Source organism: Ursus maritimus, unplaced genomic scaffold (assembly GCF_017311325.1).
Source record: "Ursus maritimus isolate PB19 unplaced genomic scaffold, ASM1731132v1 scaffold_31, whole genome shotgun sequence".
Lineage (NCBI taxonomy): Eukaryota > Metazoa > Chordata > Mammalia > Carnivora > Ursidae > Ursus > Ursus maritimus.
In genome coordinates this window covers 25,824,783-25,836,174 of record NW_024425675.1, presented here as the reverse complement: position 1 = coordinate 25,836,174, position 11,392 = coordinate 25,824,783, and positions in this window count along the sequence as shown.

The window sequence follows — 11,392 nt, the reverse complement described above, 5'->3', positions numbered from 1 at the left end:
AACCCACGGCCATATGTGGAATTAAAATGTTCTGCCCTTGAAGAGGCCTCACTTACACAGAGAACAGACAATGTTCTGTCTTTAGAAAGTTCCAGAACCATGCCTCCAAATGAACAGTGGTTACCTGTGTGGCTGGGATTATGGGTGTTCTTCCTTCTTTATGCATTATCTTCCAGGTTTTCCACAATGAGCATGAAGTGCTCTAATGGTCAGAGAACACGAGGAAAACTCTAGCAGAATGTCAGCCATCCTTTGAACTGGCCCCAGTTCCATACTACATTTCTTTGAGGGGGAGTGGGAAAACCGGCCATCCCCCCACTCTGAATGGACCCTACCTCGGTTTACCCTTGAAGAACCTTAAATTTTTCTTTACAGTTTCCATTAAAAAACACAACTAACAATCAACTTAAAAATATTTAATGGGCATCTGTGATGGGTTTAAACCCTTAATTAGTTTCTTTCTTTTCCTCTTTTCTGCATCCGTCCCAGACCTGCCCTCTCGTGTCCTCCCTTTAGACTAGTGTTGCTGAGAATTAGTGAACATTTGTCTCTTGATACTATTTATTTTTCACTTGAACATTAGCCCCTTTGTCTACACTGTTAATGATTATTTTTCTTTCATAGAATTGCCCCAAAACCTTTATTCAGGGCACATAGTTCTGGGCTTTGCTCTGGTGACAAAGATGGGAGAAATTAGGGAAGCAGCGAATCTGTATGAATTCTCTTCAAGATCCACTCCCACTCAAGCGCTTTCTTCCCAAGTCGTTCCCAAAGTAATGTTCTTTATGGGATCTGAGCTGTGCTTGGAATAATTTGGGGATTAGCTTTCTGTACAAATATACACTTCAGTTTAAGTAAAACTGACTTATGAACATCAAGAGGCATTATTTGCCTTGCAAAAGATGTTTTAGCTAATAAAAAGGATTCACCACAGGATTATTTTCAATAGCCAACTTACCGGTGCATTCAAAGGCTATCACTCCAAAACTTCAATATAAACACAATAGTGTAGAATTTGTGGGAAGTTGGACATACCTGTACGTTTCTATAAGATTATGAACCCCCAATGTCATAGTCTTTTTCTTTTTTCTTTTCTTTTCTTTTCTTTTCTTTTCTTTTCTTTTCTTTTCTTTTTTCTTCCTTTCCCTTTCTTTCTTTCTTTCTTTCTTTCTTTCTTTCTTTCTTTCTTTCTTCTTTCTTTCTTTCTCCCCCTCTCTTTTTTTAACTTTGGGACCACTGTTTTTTAACAGTGATATTGCTGATGGTATTTATAATTCAGGTTGTGGTTAGGAGTGAGGTTAAACTAGTAAGCAATGTGCTCATGGCAGTGTTCTGTATTTAGGCTAGCACAGAGCAGGCTAACATGATTATGGTAATGCTAAGTCCTTCTTGTCATTATTAACTGGAGGTCAGGAGACCAGGATTCGAGGGCCAGTTTAACCAATTCCCAACATGTTCTCGGGCAAACCACACAGCTCTTTGAGTGTGGCCTGGGTATGGTCTCCGTAGACCTTTCTAGACTTAATTCATTTAGCTTTTCATCACACTGAGCTATGTGGATGGGCCATAAGACTGTGCTCGGCAGCTACACACGTGATCTTGGGATCCTATTTTATCTTGTTGTAGTTCTAGTGCTCTTAAAGAATTCCATGGGAAAGATGGAGACAAGACACTGTTCTAGAAGATGGTGGTGTTTGCTACCTACTTTTGGGAAAGATGTTCAAAGCTCAGCTTTGATTGACTCAACGTCACAGACATTCCCATTCTCCCTGCAGGAACAACAGGGAAGTGGAGGTTATCATATCACAGGCACTGGTCTCTAAAGACTCTGTCACGTGCAGGCTGCTGGAGATGGGGGTCTTCTTTACTATGGTACCATCACCCCTGAGGCTCGACACTTCTCTTTGCAGTGCCTCAGTTTCCCTGTCAAACATTGCATTTGTCAGTTCTTAGCCTGACCCATGGAACATTCAAGAGAAATAGAAGACTGCTAATCAAATGTACTGGGCTGAGAAAGATGCTTCTGATTAGAACAGGAGAAATACCCAGGACCCTCCACCTTTATGATGTAGGAATTCTCTTCTGCTTCCCTGGTAGATCTCGGAAGAAGGGGTGCAGCCAGGCACTTACAAAGGAATGATTGCTGTCAGGCGTGATCCCGCAATCCTGGTTGACTTGTTTCTGGGAAAAGGTTCCCTCGACCGAAGCATCCAGGGGCTGGATTTTTAGCAGAAAGGAGCTGGGGGCCTGACTGGGGTCTGAGCTTGTCGTTGTCCAGAACAGAACAGACACAGGCCCTCCGAGGGGCCTGGGGACAATAGACAATGGACAATGGAAGAGAGCCCGCCACTTACCACATCTCCTGCTTATTTTCTAGGGTTCCATATTTCTTCTCCATCGCACTTTATGTGCCAACCCACCCTGTCAGCTTTGGGTCTGGCCAGGCAGGATCCAGGCCTAGCCCTGTTATGCACCCAGCGTTTAAGGTGGAAAAAAGTCCCTGGTCCCTGGGTTGGAACAATGGAAGACTCTTGGTCAAAAATTACAATTATGTTTAAACCTCGGGACCTTTCTGGGGTGGATTCTCCAGGCTCGGCCACTTTCGTCATCCCTACCACCCTACGGTCCTTCTTCTACCTGCACGTCCTTGCTGGCCTTTAGCTGGGCTTCTTCGGAGCTCCTTCTCCCTCCTGCTTGCCTTTCTCTCTTCTGGAAGGCTAACGTGGCAGGTTCAGATCTTTGGGGTTCTCATTATTTCTGTAGAATGCTGTGTCCTAATAGCTCTCTGCCAGTAGGAGACGTGTCATGAAGCAGCGCCCCTTCTCTGGAGGGGTAGGGATGAATTGGGGGCGGTAGACCGGCCTGTGATGGGTTAACCGCAGGCTACCTGGGATTCATCCCAACAGCCCTGAATGCGGACAAGGCGAAGGCCGGGCCAGATGTACCCTCAGCGGCCACTTCCTGGAAGGGCCCTCCATGCTGCTTTCAGTCTCCTGCCAGTACCCTTGCCCACACAGCCACGCATGTCCATTGTGGGCCTGCAGTTCGTGTGGACAGCATCTAGAGAAGATCCCATCACCATCCTCCACCCTCAACCTTACTATTCTTGAAGAATTCTCTTTCCCCCTCCTTTCCATCACGGCAATCAGATACGGGAGAAACGAGGTATGCATTCCCAAAGTCCTCTTCTGTCAGGGGTCAGATGAGATCCAGAAGCAGGGACAAAGAGATTTTATCATGCCAGAGCTTTAGGTAGGGTGGGCGTGTAAATCTAAGTAGCCAAATTGCCATCTCCTGGGGCCAACTCTAAACTCCTTGAGGCCAGGCTTTACTTCTTCGGTTTCTTTGGAGTTGCCCCAGCCAGCCACTCAAAGCTGGGACGGCAGCAGCGAAGGACAGCAGATTGGAGTAAGAGTCTCAGGTCCTGTAGAAAGCAGAACCCATGAATCCATAAAGCCGCTTGGAGGTGGTAGGGTTGGTGGGAAAGAAGTGGGGGAGGGGGAGGTCTGGATCATGGGCTCCAGCCTTCTGCTCTGAGACAGGAGTTGGTAACAGAGGTACCTCCCTAAACCACCAGCCCTGGGGGGCCGGAGGGAGTGGCTGGGACGCCTCCCTCATCGCCCACTCCCACTAGGAGGAGAGAGGGAGTGGCAGGAGGCACCTGCATTTGCCTCTTGCCCCAGGAGAAAAGGCGAGGCAGAGACACCTGCTGGGACTTCAGCCTGGCTCCCTCCCTCCCCGGGGAAGAGGGAGGGGAGCTGCTGCATGCCTGAGGGGACAGACCTGGGAGCCGGGAGATGTTTGGTGGGGGGGTGGGTTTGGAGAAGCAGGGAGCAGATCTCAGGGTGGTGGCGTTTCCTTGCAGAGCCTTGTCCAGAATTTTGTAGGCCATGGGAGTTGCCACCTAACTTGGAAGTTCCGAATCTGGAATGGTGCCGTTCTGGAACGAGGCACTAGGGATAGAAGACCAGACTTGGCACGGATCATCTTTGGTGTTGGATTCAGACCTGTCAGAGTTTGCAGCCTGGTCCAGGCTGTTCTCTCTCCCCACCCCCACCTCATTCTCAGTAGGAGAGAAAGCAGCAGCTGCCGGCTCCCCAACCTTCCTGACCTTTCCAAAGGCAGTGACCCACCTCGTTGGGGAACCAGGTCACTAAATTAAGGAGACTTCCCCAGTTCTTTTGTGGGGAGGACAGCCCAGCTCCACAGGATGGTTTCTCTGCGGCTTCCTGATGTTCCATCTCTGCAGCTTACCCCACCTCGGGTTATCAGACCCTGTGATCTCATCTTGTTTTCATGTGCAAGCTATCAGCTCTTCCTAGGGGTGTGTACATGTGTGCTCGCATGTCTGTGTGTGTGTGCGTGCACACGTGTATGTGTGTGTGTGCGTATGTGTGTGAATTCGATGAATAAGGGAATGTTTTTCCAGTCCAGAAGCTAAGAACTTGGAATAAAGCCCTTCCCACCGCATGACAATGATGGCGCTTTGACCAGTCTCAAATGCCAGTCGAAGAGGCAACGGGTTAACTCTCCTAAGGTCTAGTTTCTTGTAGCTTCCAGCTCTAACAGTTGGGGGATTTTCAGTGACTCAACCAGCAGGACCACAGGCCGGGAAGCAGAGCTCCCCAGGTTGGGGCTTAGCCCCACCAGTGATCACCATCCTTCCCAGGGGGCCTAGCTGTCTCCCACTCACCTGGCAAAGAGGGTCATGGAGGCCCCCAAGCTGGCAGTCTCAGGAATATTTGTGCTCCAATGTTGAGTAGAGCACTGAGTTTGCCGCCTGGGCCACACTATGTCCAACTGGTCAGTGAGACCACACAGACACTGTTCAGTGGTAGAAATGAGTGAGGGCCCAGAGAGCTTGGCTTTAGCCAGAATCTTAACTATTTCACTTTGCCTTCTTAAAGCAATGGACTCCTGTGGGCTGGCAGAGACTTGTGTCCTTAGCATATAAAAAGGGAAAGTCTTTTCTTGATGTTTGTTTTAAAAAATGGCAGGGTGAACTTCTCTCTAGTCCCTGGGAAGCAGGCTACCTGGTGTGGAAGCCTCGGGCAGGGGAGGAATTCCCAAGAGCTGGAGGGAAGTCACCATGGAGTCAGGCTCGGAGCAGGTAGTCAAGCCCCTTATCCCCAGGAGAATCGCAGACATCAAAGAGATCTCTTACTGGGATCAAATACTGAGGGCGCCCCAGCCGGGGAGCCGAAACTTACCATCCGAGCCGTTATCTGATGGCAGCAGAGGGGAGCCGAGCTGACTTACCTGAAAATGACCAGGGGGCATTCCCCACGTTCTGGGCATTTACAGCCCTGCTGAATGTGCAGTTGGGCTTTCTGCAAATAATAATCCTCACGATGAACAATGCCAGCCACTATCACTCGGTCATGAAACGCGTTCTCGCTCCAACCCCGGATTTGTACCATGCAGAGGAAGGAAGCAGAACTTTGACCATGGCCCAAAACTCAAATCTGGTGAGACAATGGCATGGGTTCATCGTGTTAGGTGTGACTTGGAAGGAATCAAAGCGGGGACAGAAGGTGTTTGTTTGAGTGGCAGCTTTTAGATACCCGTGTCGTCACCTGTAGCTTCGGCTGTCCCACATCCCAGGCTTGTTTGCTCCAGAAGCATATGCTTGCAAACACCCGGGCACAGAGCAAGGCCTAGCGGCGGGTGGTTTGGGGGGGCAACCCCCTCCTCACTCCCTAGCCACTTTCATACCCTCTCCCCAGCCCCTTGCTCTCCAGTGGAAAAACAAACTGGTGCATGGCCTGTTGTGCCTTCTGATGGTGTTTTCCACACCGGCCTTGAGGAGACGCATGACAACTCTCTGGGGACACTTCAATCCCTGTACCTGTGGCCCGAGGCATGCAGCGCAGAAAGAAGCCCAGTCTCGGGCAGAGCCTTGCAGAAATGGCACGGGGTGTGTGCTGTCTTCCTGGGTGGGCTCCCTGAAATCTCTGAGCCACAGCACTGGGATCCTGGGCCATCAGAAGCCCACCGGCTCCTCTCCCACGACAACAGTGTGCAGTGGTGAAAGTAGAGAAGGTATTAGAGTGCCGGGCCCTTCTCCGTGGCACCTGCTTTAGGGGACCATGGGGAGTTTGGGCTCCCTGAGTCCCAGGTGGGGCCGTGAGCAGAGTCTTGCCCCCAGCATCACACCTCCGAAAGGACGTAGCACTTTGGTGGAGTGCAGGGCTTTGGGGATCGGACAGGTCTGCGTTCCGATCCCAGCTGCACAACCTGCCAGCCTGGTGGTCTCTGGCAAGTAGTGATCTGAGCTCGGTCAGCTTCAGTGCCTCGTCTGAACGCGAGGATAACAGTCTCACAGGGTTGCTGGGAAGATGCAAGGTGATCGTGTAGTCTGGTTCTCAAGGCAGTGCTTGGCATTTAGTAAGCGCTCAAGAATTAGTAGCTAAAGCCTTAATCGTCACTCCCACTACAGCAAAACCCACCGGTCTCCTGCCTCCTTCGCCCGCAAACCTTGAGCGCTACCATGGGGGGATTCTCTAGGCTGGAGGTCTGCGTTCACCTGCCAGGGGTGAGGAAACACTGGGTGCTAATGACTAGGGGGAGGACCAGGGGACCAGGAGACATTCTCTGTCTCTCTTTTTAATTTTTTACCCTTTTTCTCATATGCCCTTGAAACTCGGCAACATGACATACCAATTTATTTTAGAAGGGAAAAAGGGAGTTAAAATAAAATCATTGTTAATAATTTCTTTTTCTAAACAAAATTTTAATTTTTGTCAAGGTTATGTAAGTGCATGGATGAAAATCCAAACACTGCTGCTAAGACCTAAGAAAAACAGCAGTCCCCTGACCCGAGCGTTCCCTGCTCTCAATTCCTATTTCCCAGAGGAAACCACTTAAACTCTTAGCTGTTTCTTGGGATTGTTACTTTTGTATCTCTAAACAACGCACTTACATTCATTTCTCTTTCCTGATTTTTCACTTTTATACATGGCAAACTTTTTCCTGTTGTTGGGGCTGCCAGATCTAGCAAATAAAAACATGGAATGCCCATTTAAATGTGAATTTCAGGGAAATGAAAAGGATGAGTACTCTATGAGTATAAGTATGTCCCATGCGATATTTGGGACATACTTACACTAAATGGTGATTCGTTGCTTACCTGAAATTCCAAGTTTAACTGGGTGTTCTGCATGTTACCTGCCGACCCTAGCTGGGATAGAGAACATTTTAGCTTTTGCACAGCCAGCTGACCCCTCCTGCTATGCCTCACAGCTCTTTTTGGTAGGAGCGAATCCTAGGAACATGCCCTCTTCTATATTTCTCCTCTACCCCATCACCTCAAACCTCTGGTCTCGTCCTCTTTAACTTTACTCAGGGGTTTTGGGATGAGAAAGGCCAAGCGCAGGGGTCATAAGGATACATGTGTGGCCAGTGCCCCTTTGCTGGGGAGGGGCCATATCTTCCTCTTTTTCAAGTCACCCGGTGTTTATTCCTTGGCCCCTTTTACTTCTGCAAGAAATGAAACTGAGTTTAAGACAAAAAAAAAAAAAATGTGGGATCTGAAATCCACCTTGTGAGTCTACCTGGCTCAAGACTGTTAAGCTAATAGCACTTAATTACTTTAATTCCAATAGTTAATTCCATAAAAACAACACAAACAAACCCTCCCCCCCTTCAACTCCCAATTCTGCAGGAACGCCTCTCATTTATGCCTTAGGAGTAAATTTGTAGGTTAAATATTTGTGATTTTTTTTTTTTTTCCTGGCATTTGCTTTGGGAACCAGGTTATACCATCCCCTAACAAGAAGATCATAATTTTGTTCTGGGATATGTTGTCCATTTGGAGTTTTCAGCCATGCTGCTCATGAGCATGGGACGGATTTGGTTTAACTTCTCAGGGAGTTTGAAATGCAAGTATTTATAAGCTGTAGATATTAAGCACTCAGTGTTCACTTTTAAGAGTTTCTTCCTGCACAAAATGAACATTTCCTGTTTCGGAACACAAGAGATATGTACTCCACAGGGTTTAGGTTGGGGCTGCCTGCTGTTATCCTAGATTCTCCCTTCCTCCGAAGNNNNTGGAGGGTTACTGTGATTCAGAACAACAGAAAATTCTATTACTTAAAAGTCAGTAAGTGCTCCTCAACTCATGTCCTTTCCCTCGGTCAGGCCCCCTGACTCTTTCCTCCTCCTTATCTCTGTGTCTTCATGCATGCTAAGTGTGGAATGTCCTCGCCACACCCTCCAGTGACCCGTCCCTGTGGTCCTCCCAAACCCTGAGCCAGCCATACCTTCCAGAATGTGTGTTTCGGGACCTCCCCCCACATCTTTCCTGCACTCTGGCTGCCCTTGGCTTTGGTATTCAGTCTATTTCCATAGGCCAGAGGGCCTAGAGATATGTAACTCATTTTAATAAGAATCTCAAATATTTGTTTCCAGCCCTGCCCTCATGACTGCAGTTATAACTCCAATTTTACAGATAGGGAAACTGAGGCAGATTTTAAGTGAGCTGTTGCAGGCCAGAGTCAGCGTCCAGCCAGGATTTGAAATTGCAGATACCCAATTCTGTGTCAGAGCTGACATACCCCTCACCCTGCTCATTCTAAAGGAACGGGTCCTGAGTAAGGCCGCAAACAGATCATGCTGGACGGGTGCATGGTTCTGTTCTGTGCTAGTAATTGGAATCTGTGTTTCGTAGTTAAGAGTCTTGGGTTCTCACTGGGATAGTTCGAGTCATTCAGCTTTCTGCCAGACAAATGCATCACAATTTCCTACTGAGCACCTTAACATCTGAGACCGGAAGTACTAATCCCCCTAATCATATGGTACATTCTATCACCTGACTGTGACTAGTTGTTTTTATTTCTGTCAGCAACTGAGGATTCCCACAGCTTCCATTGTCTCGTTTCTCTCTCTTTCTCTCTCTCTCTCTCTCTCTCAGAAATCTCATTCGAGGAGGAAGCTGGCAAGAGAGCCGGAAGTGGGGTAACAGTGTTGGTTGGCTCTCAACCGCCATATGCACTTGACATGTGCTGGGAACGCATGTGCAGCAGCAAAGGGTTCTGAAGGATGTAAAACCCCGCGGCAGGCCCACTGTCTGTCCCTTTTGTTGGTTATCCCAGCAGGAAGCTGAACCCGAGCCCGGAGAGTTACAAGAGTATTGAATGAACGAATCAGACTCATGCCTCCAACACCGCGGACACAGGTCCCATGGTAAGGCCTTTCCACCCACTTACGCAGGAGCCATTCATTTAGAATGAGCAGGGTCGGGGGTATGTCAGCCTCGTGCAGAATTTAGGTACCTGCAGCTTCAAATCCTGGCTCGGACACTGACTCTAGCCTGCGGCAGCTCACTTAGAATCTGCCTCAGTTTCCCCATCTGTAAAGTGGGAATTATAACTGTAGTCACCAGGGCAGGGCTGTGCCTTAATTAGCTAATGATCGTAAAAGGCTTTGAAGAGGCTCGTAGAAGCCGCAGTTTAAGCGTTAAGTATTATGATTAAATGGATCACACCATCGGGCAGCCAGCCCTGGGGAGACTAACCATGGGTTAGGAGTCATTCCTTGACATTGGCAGAGGCTGTTCCCCAAGTCCCAGGGCCCCGGCTGAGTGACATATGATGGCCCCTGGTCAGAAAGAGATCAGCAGAAGGCACTCCGTCTCTTTCTGGAACAACAAGAAATGGCCAGTGCAAGGGATATGAGGGGGAAGCGGAGGCCAGGCACATGGCAGCGAAGGGGCAGGGGACAGGGGATGGACAGGGAAGGACCATGTTGATGAGAGTCAACCTCCAGCATTCAGCAAATGTTGATGAAATCCTTTCCTTTGTGCTACATACCAAGGGTGCTTGAAAGAGGAACAAGATGGGAGTTTCTGCCCTCAAGGAATTTACAGTCTGGTTTGATGTCACAGGCACAAATACCGACCAAAAAAAAAAAAAAAGAAAGAAAAAAGGAAAAAAAAAAAAGACAGAAGAAGAATTTTTAGAGGCAGAAAATTCCTGAGGGTGTTAAACAAAACAACAAACCCCTGGGATTGTTTTGCAAATGTTGCAAACTCTGGGTAGCTCTTAGAAGTCAGGGACTGGGGGGTGGGGGGTGGGGGGTACAAGCTTCCAAAACAGAGATGAGATATTACAGAGATGTTTCCCTCTGGCTCTTCTGTGCAGTCCCTGTCCCGGACTTCTTGCCGCTGATGGGGCGGTTGACTGCGGATCTGGAGAAGACTCAAACTCCATATTGGTAGCCGCAGGTTTGAAAAAAATTTTTACATAACTTTGTTTCTTATCACCAGAGTGGTATAGGTTTCTCTTAGAAATTTAAAAAGTGCAGAGGACGAAAAATGAACGTCACCCATAATTTTGCTCCTCGGATAGAACTATTGTCAAGATTTGGATATCTTGCCTCCCACTTTGTTTTTTGTTTTTTTTGCCGTTAGGTCAGAAGTTTCGAGTGTAAGGAGAGTCTTCCTCCTTCCACGGCCACCCCTCTTGTTCCCACGTGCAGCTTCAGGGGACTGCTTGTCCTGTGGCCCGTGGCCGCTACAGGCACCGGGGCAGAGCAGCTGGTTTCCTGAGGTTCTGTCTGCCTGGCTGTGCTGCCTTTCTCCCCAGTTCTGGGGAGGGGCCTCCCCCCAGTTTTTTGATTGTGATAAAATACACAGAACAGAGAATTTACTGTTTTGACCATTCTGAAGCGTGCAGCTCAGTGTTATTAAACACATTTCGAACGTTGTGCAACCAGCAGCACCATCCACCTTCAGAACCCCTTTCATAGCCTTCTCTCCACCCCTTTGTCCCTTGAGCACTGATTCTCTGGGACCTTCTCATTTGCCCAGAGAACATTCGTCTCCAGCTGTGCCCTGGCTCAGGAGGGTGCCCTCCCCCCCCCCGCCCCCCCCGCCGTGGAAAGGGGGCTGCTTAGGGCCAGTATTGCTGGTCCATTCCTGCTCCCTTCCCAGAGCCCGGAGAGGCATCGCAGAATGTTCCCGGGACGGGCCTCCGGGCCCCCATGGCCCCATCCTCCAGAGCTGGTCCTGGAAATGAAGCCTGACCTGCCCTCCTTTGGCATACGTTTCCACCCCAGCCAGGCAAATGCACTCCCATTCCCTTTTCTCCCACTGCCATTTCACTGCCCCCAGTTCTATTCATCTTGCTCAGAATTCTTTTCTCTCATCTTTCTTATTTGTCTTCCTTCCTGTCTTTTCATGCTGGCACCTTCTGGCCCCAGTCCCTGCAGTCTTTGCCTGTCTTAAATGCTCCGCGCCGATGCGTTCATATCTGTCCAAATTCTGACTTACTTATTCGCGGGCCCACGCTGGAAGACGCTCGGGTACGCGCTTCCCTGGGACTAGTAATGGTGGGTTTCCTAGGGCATTACCGCTATTGTTAGTCAAGCGTCGTTCTTACAAAGAAATGTGTAG